This window comes from Musa acuminata, chromosome BXJ2-1 (genome assembly GCF_036884655.1).
Source record: "Musa acuminata AAA Group cultivar baxijiao chromosome BXJ2-1, Cavendish_Baxijiao_AAA, whole genome shotgun sequence".
NCBI classification, from domain to species: domain Eukaryota; kingdom Viridiplantae; phylum Streptophyta; class Magnoliopsida; order Zingiberales; family Musaceae; genus Musa; species Musa acuminata.
In genome coordinates this window covers 7735113-7745949 of record NC_088338.1, presented here as the reverse complement: position 1 = coordinate 7745949, position 10837 = coordinate 7735113, and the positions used below count along the sequence as shown (strand labels likewise).

Below are 10837 nucleotides of genomic sequence, written 5' to 3'. Positions count from 1 at the left end.
TCCAGCAGATCTACAAAACTGTAGCAACTTAGCCTCAGACTGCAGTGACCCTTATACAACTGACTACTCCCTCGTATACTTATCCTCAGATGTCTTCATCGTCTACCTAAGACACCCCAGTTATTGTTCCTGCAGGAAACCATAGTACTTCTCAATCTACATGCCTTATCACCATCAATGCAGCAACACTCATTCTATTCAAGTTATCCAAACGCAACAACTATGCATCTTAGCGGGCATAACTTTCTAATATTATATTTGGATATGATCTCCTAAGCTACATTAATGACTCTCTCTAGTATCCACCTACAATAGTCAACATCCCAGGAGAACCAAGTCCAGTACCAAATTCAAACCATAAACTATAGTTACGTCAAGATCGTCTCATCCTCCAAGCTATTCAAACCCAAAAATCCTCATCAGAGACCAATGAATCTTCCACAATTACTCAAGCTTAAAAATCTCTACATTGACATAAAGCTATGTGTGAAGAATATGATGCTCTTATCCATAATTCTATATTGACTCTTGTACCTTTTCAACCCACACAAAATATCATCGGGTGTAAATGAGTCTTTCGAATTAAGCAGAACCCAGATGGATCTGTTGCCAGATATAAAGCCCGTCAAGTGGCTAAAGAATTTCATCAACGTCCTGGTGTTGACTTCACAGAGATATTTAGTCCCGTTGTTAAACCTACAATAATCCAACTTATTTTAAGTTTGGTCATCTCAAAAGGCTAGCATTTATGACAACTCAATATTAACAATGTCTTTTTATAAGGGACTCTAACTAACAATGTCTTCATACAGCAACCTCCTGACTTCATCCACCCTTAGTATCAAAGACATGTTTGTAAACTATAAAAAGTTATTTATAGACTTCGCTAAGCTCCATGAGCTTGGTATACTGAACTTGGCTCATTTTTGGCATCAATTGGCTTCATCAATTCCAAGTATGATATATCGTTTTTCCTCCGACAACAAAATGGAGACACAATATATCTTTTGGTGTATGTGGATGATATTCTTGTTATTGGTTAGAGACTCAAGCTTTCCTAAAACAATTGGTCGATCGATTCTTCTTAAAAGATCTAGGAATCTTGAGTTACTTTTTGGGAGTGGAAGCAACATTTAATCTTCAGGTCTCTTTCTATCACAAAGAAAATATATTCAAAATCTATTATCCAAGACAAACATGCAGAATGTAAAAAAGGTTACAACTCCCCTCTCTACTAGTGAATCACTCAAGTTATATGATGGAAGCCCTTCTACGGATTCTACTCAATACCGATAAGTCCTTGACTCCTTATAATACTTAGCTCTCACCCGTCTAGACATCTCATTTACAGTCAATAAATTATCATAATTCATGTATCGACCATCTATTATGCATTATTCTATGGTCAAACGAATTCTACGATATTTTAAAGGAACACTCAATTATGGCCTTTTTCTCTGCAACAATGCTCCACTCCATCTCATGCCTTTACTGATGTTGATTGGGCAGGAAACTTTGATGATAGAATATCCACGTCAGAGTATATTTTCCTTAAAGCTACTCCAATCAGTTGGAGTTCTAAAAAACAAAAGACAATCGCACGGTATACAACTAAAGCTGAATATCATGTCATCGCCACCGCCACTGCTGAACTCAATTGGATCATAAATCGGCTCAAGGAACTCAATGTCAACTCCACCATTACTCTTACAATATATTGTGATAATGTTGGAGCTATCTACTTATGTGCTAATCCAGTGTTCCACTCCCGCATGAAACACATTGTCATCGACATCCACTTCATGCTAGATCAAGTTGTCAGACATCAACTACGTGTTTCTCACGTGCATATGGCTGATCAACTAGCAGACTCCCTCACAAAGTCTCTCGTCCATAAACTATTTTCATTGCATCGATCCAAGATCGACATCCTTGATGGAAGCTCAATCTTGCGGGGGCATGATAGCAGATAAGATTTCCTCAACTGCATGAGGAAATCTCTGAGCAGTTGAGGAAATCCTCTTTGCTAATATGTATAAATATCATCAAGTTCATAATCTCAAACACACTATGTAATTATATTTCATATTTTATCACTCCTAACCATGATGGGCGAGCGGCAACGAACGATGGATGTCGTTGAACGAGCGTAAATGCCCTCCTAATTGTTCTCTTCCTCATCCTAATCACGAGTGGTGATCGATGGTGAGGTCGACGGCGTCAGACAGTGGAATGGTGGAGAGCGACGAGCAGCGACGTCGGCATAGCTAACGTTCCGAGGGATGAAATACGAGGTAAAATTATCTTGTATTATTTTGGTAGGAGAAAATCAGATATTATCAATAGTAAAAAGAGGTTGTCCATAGCATAGTTCGTGCGCTGGAATTCATGGCAAGCACACAGTATCTTTTAGTACCTGTCATTTTTTTTGAGATACAGATTAAAGGTTTATTTGGATGCCCACTGTATGATTAATTCATTATTTCAGCCATAATTTCCGGGCGAAATAAGTCCTACGTCAGTAATTAGATGTAGGAGGAATGAGGCATAGACGACGACAGCGGCCTGCTAAGAAGACGGCTTCTGCAAAGATTTGTCGGCCCGAATCCGAAACAGCGGCCTGCATTGGCCGCCTTCTCGATCGAGATTGCATGTCCAAGTTTCATGTCGATCAGATCGACAACCACACAGTTACTGTCCGGTCGTCGGTAGAATAACTTCACCTTGTTAATTGGATTATGATTTGTATTAATTTATCCTTTTTTTTATTTTATTAATAGTTTGAGTTCTTATTGTTTTAGAAGTTCTCAAGGCATTTCTGAAGGTGATCTCCTTTTTATCAGTTTACCTTTTTATTCTTATTCAACAAATCTTATCTTCACTGCTTGGTATTTTGATATTATGGTTAATAATAAAAAAGTTACTCCTTTCAATCTTATAGGTGTTTAAATTATCACATCTGATGCCGATTTATAATATTTTAATTACTATTTGAGCTTATGAAAATTCTTGTTTAAACCTTTGTTTCCCATATGCTTGATTGGTACTGGTTCCAAAATTGATCTTTGGAATCATCCCTAGATTTCTAATATCCCTTTAAATAGTTGCCTTAACCTCTAACCTTAATCTTGTATATAATGTTATCATTAATCATACTTAGAATCCTCAAATCATTAACCTTATTAAGCTTATCTTATCTATTCATATACCTTTCTAGGTTGGCTACTTTTAAGAGCTTATATAAATTTATGAATTTTTTAATATAGACTGGTATAACTAAAGGATAATTCAGAGTATCATTGTTCTTCCTAAGAGTCTTTTTTTTTTTGTAAACTCATTTAGAATTATCTTCTTGCTTCTTTATCTAATATTATTCACTGTTATCTTTTTGTTTTGTCCACTTTGTCATTGTGATTCAGATAATTCTGCTCATATTTTTTTTCACTTGCAACATTGCTTCTAATTATTGAAATTTTATTCAGTCTTCCTTGGGTATTTGTTTTATATGCATTAAAGAGAGAGATTATCTTGATTCAAACTGTGTTTTTTTCTTCTATTTGTCGTCTCTATCTCTTTATGGATGCTGTAGAAGAACAAAAATGATGCTTTTTTTCGCAATCCCAACCTCTATTAATACTAGCAAAGTTGTAGACTCTAACAAACCCAAGCAACTTTAGGACTATTTTCTGCCATCAACTACCCATCCATCTCTTTTAATACATGATCATATTATTGATTATGATGCTTCCTTTATCACTAATAACTCTTCTGCTGGACTCAATATCGCTGTTGGAGGTCACATTCATCGGAGTAATGATCATCTAGGTACAAAAACTTGAGCAATTTAGATTGCTATTTGATAGAAAAAATATTATTACCAATAATTAGGTGTTTATTTCATAAAATATTCAATCCAATTATTAAACAGATAACAATCCGACTCATTCTAAAATTGATCATCACTCAAGGTTGACATATATACCAATTATATGTTAACAATACTTTTGTATAAAGATATTAACTAAAGAAGTCTTTATATTATAACCTCTTGACTTCATCTATTCTTAATATTCAAATCATGCATGTAAACTATGAAAAATTATTTATGGGCTTCACCAAACTTAAAAAGTCTGGTATACCGAACTTAGCTCATTTTTTACATCTGTGAGCTTCATCAATTCTAAGTCTGATATCTCTTTATTTTTACAACAACAAAAGGGAAGTACTATATATCTATAGATTTATGTGGATGATATTATCAATTGGTTGTTGGCATTGTCAATCTAGAAACATTAAGCTATTTTCTGAGAGTGAAAATAATGTTCACATCCTTTGAACTTGTCATATTAAAAAAAAAAGTATATTCAAGATCTATTATTAAAACAAATATCTAGAATGCTAATTAAGTCGCCACCCCACTTTTCACCACTAAATCACTCAAATTATGTGATGATAGCTCTATTATGAATCTTACATAATATCGATAAGTACTTATTTTCTTGTAATATTTATATATCATATATCTATACATCTCATTTGCATTCAATAAATTATCATAATTCATGCATCGATCCTCTATTATGTTGGTCTACACTAAAACATGTCTTGTGATATCTCAAAGGGACTTTCAATCATGTATTTCTTATTTATAAATATTTATCACTTCATCTCCATACCTTCGTTGATGTTGATTAGATAGACAACTCTCATGATAGAATATCTACGTTAGCTTACATTATCTTTCTTAGAGTAAAATCGATCAATTAGAGTTCTAAGAAACAAAATACAATCACAAGATCCACTACTGAAACTGAATATCGAGTCATTGTCACTGTTACTATAAAACTCAACAGAATCACCAATCTACTACATAAACTTAGCATCATGAATCTACTCCTATGATATACTATGATAATGTCGGTGTTACTTATCTAGATGCTAATCCGATATTTGACCTACGTATGAAACACATTGCCATCGACTTCCATTTTGTTATAGATCAAGTTATCATATATCAAGTACATGTTTCTCACGTCCATACTTCTGACCAACAAGCATATTTCCTCATAAAACCTCTCATTCATAGAACATTTTAATTATATCGATTCAAGATTAACATTCTTAAGAAAAACTTAATTTTTCGAGGTACGAGGAAGATAATGATAGAGACTAATATGAAATAATAATTTTACATTCCTTACATCGTCGATCTCAAATAATCACAAGTTTGAATGAAAATTTTGATTATATAATTTAAATACATAATTAAACAATTTTTTTCTTTAAAACCTATATAAATACATATCATCTGAATATATAAAATTATTATTTTTATAGTAAAATTTTAAATTCATCGTGCTGTACAACGGTGGTCACCATCTACTCCCCAAGTCGTATTCTTTCCGTACTTCGTTCGCTCCACGTACAGTGCTCTACGGTTTTGATTGCTGCAGGCAACTAAAATAAATAGTTAAATGATTTGATTACACAGAGACTCACCTCTCACCGACCATCTCGGCAACCGCGTTCAAATCCCCCAACCCCACTCTCGTCCTTCTCCCCACCCAATTAATTCCGACCTCCTCGACTCACCTTTCAACGTGGCCTTCTTTTCCGACGCCGTCCGCGCACTAGCTCACAACGCCTCCACGAGGGTTGGTTGGAGCTTTGTGCATTACATCTTGTTGCTCGGAGCGTTTAACTACTAAGAAGGAAGCACAGTTGAAGCTAATCTCCATTTACTATGCATTATACATTTGATCAATGGAAGAAGTACAGATGGAACACGAGCCTATCCCAATCAACACTCGGTCAAAGCTGTTGGTTGACGTTTCACCGATAAGGAAAAAAGGATGATGTGATCACCGAGGCACTGTCGTTGACATTTATTTCATCGAATGTTATGTTGTTATGTTTCATGCATACATTTGTAGTTTTTATCTTCGTTGGTTTGCGTTACTGAGGTTATGATTATTCGATTATGGTAGATATTTGACTGGAAGAGCGTGTGAATGCCGACAGCCATTCGATCGTGATCTTAATTTCATTGGAAATATGTCTTTCTACTTGTTCCTTATATAAATGTTGCGTGCTACGTTGGAGGTTACCTCGTTGCATGATTTCACAGGATCCTCGTACGTTGTCTTTTAATGTGATTACTACGGTAGACCAGCAGGTCACATGAACACGTGAAACAGAATCCTTGCTACGACTTGGTTACCATTTTATGATTATTAGATTATAAATGTAAATATAATGTTTGTACTGGTAGTGATGTTACTAACAGTCTAGCGACGCAGGACGCATGGGAAATAAGCTAAGCTCTGCTCATAAGTATCACGCAGAAGCAAACTTGCACATCACAGAAAGGTGACGACGAGAAGGTCAAGCAAGATGGCTTCTCAACCAGGACCCCTCACCCAATGGCCATGGCAGAGGCTTGGAAACATGAAGGTAAGGTCCAATACATCGCCACCCTTCCTTCCTTTCTTCCAGCAGATATGCACTCCCTCCTGCCCTCACTTCTATGATACAACATGATATCTCGAACGAACATTCAATCATAAATTTTTTATTTATAAATATTTATCACACCTTCGTCGATGCAGATAGACAAAACTGATAATAGAATATTTATATTATCTTATATTATATTTCTTAAAGTAAATATAATCAATTGAAATTCTAAAAAACAGAATACAATCACAAAATCCAAACTAAATACCGAGTCATCGTCACCGTTGTTACAAAACTCAACTAAGTCACTAATATGTTACACAAACTAGGCATCACCTCCAAATCTACTCATATAATATACTATAATTTACACATTGAAAGTTATCTATCAAAAGATTATTTGTGTGATTTGCAAGATTGACAACTTTTATAAAACTTATTATTACTAAGAATAGTAAGATTGGAAAGACCATTAACTAGATTTTTCTGCATCATAATATTTAATTTAAAAAAATTTATATGACCAAGTCTAACATATCATATTGATACATCACCATTTGTACTGATCTTATAGCTGATAAAATATATAAAATTTTGACCCTTATACTAGTGTAACTATATCTCTATTTAATTATTTTATATTATAAAGAAACTTGACTTCATCAAAACTAAAATTATATAATTTATAGCATCAATTACATTTGCAACAGAAAAAAAAATTACCTGAAATATATTATATACTCTTCAATATTATATGATCATTATCTTTATGTGAGATAGTGATGGTACCTTCCTTTTCCACTTAGTGAATATTGGAATTTGGTATCATCACCTTTGAGATGATGATTGTAACATAAATTAACTATCCAATTATTTTGAAGTTAATGGATGTCATGGCCTCCACTGCTAGTCATAGGTGCTCTGCAAAATAATCATACGAGTGGTGCCACGTGTGACACTCTACACGATCCTTTTATTTATTTATATTATTATTGATATTTTCTTACTTTATGTTACATGTTGTATATATTATGATGTTTATAGATCTGTGCAATAAGAATTAAATCGTGATGAGATCACGATAATAAGATTGATTCAGCTTTAAACATAAACTCTAAATAATCTTGATAATAGGTTACTTAAGAGGGACATCGAGATAACCAGGTAGACTAGTGTTTTGTATAATCGTCTATATGATGGAGGTTACTGGTTTCATAGCTACACGTATAGGGATACTAAGGATATAATGCATGTGATTATTGGAGAATGAATTCATTGATTAATCCATTCACGGAATGTTGGATAGTTGATGATATCTCATTGTCAAACAACGATTTTGTCGTCTCAATTGTGTATCTAGTTTTTAAACTTGAGACACCAAGGATGTTCTATATAAGTACTATATTCTTTCATACTAGACTTATAGGTTTAGAAGTTCTAAATCTAGCACAACCGATCATCGGGAGTAACAGCCAACCTTATGAGGACAATTAAGCATCGATAGAGGATCATCCACTCTCGGTGTCATAAAAGGAATATCCTATGTATTCTTGCTTAGATAAATCACTGGTTATGGTCATTTATATTGAGAGAGAAAGAGTTTTCTAAGAGATTTCGATTAGAGAAAGACTCGAGTACATTTCGTATGGGCTTGATAGCACCATACTCGATATACAGTCTTTGAGATATTAAATGGATTATAGACTATATATGCATAGTCATTGAGGATAGATATATCTAATAGATTTGATCCTCATATATTGTTTGGAGACTATGGCGTAGTGGCTTTATACATTCGTAGTCGATGAGTCGAGTGAATTATTATGGAGATAATAATTCATCGAGTTAGAATGAGTTTTGATATGTACAACTTACGACCAGCTCGATACTAGGCCTATAGGGCCATACGCATATGGTAGGTGTTGTGATGAGTAGAAGTTCGGATATGAGATATCCATTGGAGCCCCTATCTTATTGGATATCCAATAAGTCTCTGAATTATTGGATCTTTTGAGTGAGACCCAATAAGACTAAATAGAGATTATTGGATAGAGGTTTACTAATCTAAGAGACTTGGATAATTAGATAGAGATCCAATACCCAATATGGGAGGATCCATTAGGGTTAAATAGTAGGAATCTCTATAAATAGGAGGAGCCAAAAGGTGGCATAGGCTAGTCACCTCTTGATCGTCCCTCCTATACTCCTCTATCTCCTCTCTCCTTAGCAGATAACTCTAGTTTGGAGCATGTGAATAGCAAGAAGAGTAGACCATTTTCTTGATCACATGGTGTATGTGGAAAGGAAGATCATGCGGTAATTTGAGGAATGTATTCGTCGCATCCACCGTGTGGATTACTACTAGAGAGGAAGATAGTTGACCTCCTTCATCCACTCCTATAGATCTGAGATTTTTCAAGGATATACAATCTTCGTAACAAATCTCACTTGATATACGTGATTTCAATTTTGTATTTTGTTTAACGCACCAATATTTACACGACGATGAGATATTTTTTCTAGAAAATTTATGATTTTTATTTTCTATTCTTTTACTACATATGTGATGTTTTGATGTGATTTTCTAACATCCACTACAACAATTTCAGTTATAAAATATTTACCATAATCTTTATCGGTAGCATTGAAACAATCTTTTTTATTTATAATATTTCTTTCTTTAATCATAATATGATAATTTTTCTTGATATGACTTAACTTGCTACACCTATAATACTTGATTTTTTTTAATTTATACTATTATTGGAAGAAGATGCTGGCTTGCTATTAGTATTACCCTTTGTCTTTTTATTTTTATCATTATCTTTTTTCTTATTTATAAAAAGGGCATCTTCATCTCCTTGTGAAATAGAGACTCGTTTAATGAGTTAAGGATTAATGAGAAGTAAGAAGGTTTTTTTTAACTCTATTAAAGATGGTTTGAACCTATCCTTGAATAAATATAACATAAGGAATATATTTTTTGAAAGATTATGAATAATATAACATTTTTAATGCACATTATAAATAGGCTCATCTAAGAGTAATATCTTTGAACATAAATTTTTAATCTTAAAAAAAAAACTACAAAAATGAGAAATCATCTTAGAAAGTATTTGTCAAATTAGTGCCAAGCCATATTCATTTTATTGAACAATGCTTCAAAAGTAATCCAAATATTTGAACCTAATAATGTGTTCAAAGAGATTAATAGAAACAAATCTGTTTAGATTTTATATTTAATGTACTTAATTTCTTTATGCCTCTTCATTTGTAGTATACAGTGTTATTATTGTGTTAGCATCAACTATATCCCATAAATCTTCTCATAGGACTCTAAATAAATCTTTCAGATCTTATGGTTAGATTGATTAAGAAGTTCAATACCAAACTCATCAACCCGACAATTATAATCCATAGTAAAAAAAAAAAAATATTTTCTTTACAAAAAAATCTTAAAATATATATTATCACCCTTGTAGCTCTAATATGATATGAGAAGATAGAGAGAGATTACATTCAAGTTCAAGTGTAATCCTTTCTTAGTAACAAGTTATCACTATCCTTAGATCAAACCAAGGTACCGTTCCGTACCGGTGTTTCGAGGTTAGCTCGGTACGGTACGGTACCGTTGTATCGAGCGGTACACTAGGGCATACCGAACGGTATACCCTGGTATACCGAATAATTTTATATATTTTCTTTATTACTGTAGTATTATAACACTATAGCACTGCTACAGTATAATATTGTAGCACTGTAGCGGTACCGAGCGGTCCGCATACCGGTATACCGTCGGACCAGTACATATCGCCCGTACTGGGCGATACCATTCGGTACTATATACTATAGATCAAACTAAACAAAAGAAGAAGAAACCCAAATGAAAGTAAAATAAAAAGAAAAGTTTTTTCTTTACAAAATATAAGAACTTCAAATATTCTTAGATTTGAGCCTTTCAGGCTTGAGCACTTAAGACTTTGATAGATTTACACTATAGCACTGCTATAATATTGTAGTACTGCTACAGTATAATATTGTAGCACTGTAGCGGTACCGAGCGGTCCGCATACCGGTATACCGTCGGACCAGTACATATCGCCCGTACTGGGCGATACCATTCGGTACTGTATACTATAGATCAAACTAAACAAAAGAAGAAGAAACCCAAATGAAAGTAAAATAAAAAGAAAAGTTTTTTCTTTACAAAATATAAGAACTTCAAATATTCTTAGATTTGAGCCTTTCAGGCTTGAGCACTTAAGACTTTGATAGATTTACACATATAGATACTATCTATTTATAGGTATAGAATAATAATTTAGATCAAGAGATTGTTATCTCTAAAATTTTACTTAATCAATTTATTTAAAAGATATAA

At 33.5% G+C, this 10837-nt stretch overlaps 1 pseudogene; it reads left to right on the top strand.

The window, feature by feature from the left end:
• The first annotated feature begins 6393 nt into the window (after positions 1-6393).
• Positions 6394-10837, top strand: part of LOC103974928 (very-long-chain aldehyde decarbonylase GL1-6-like) — a 30833-nt pseudogene continuing 26389 nt past the window's right edge.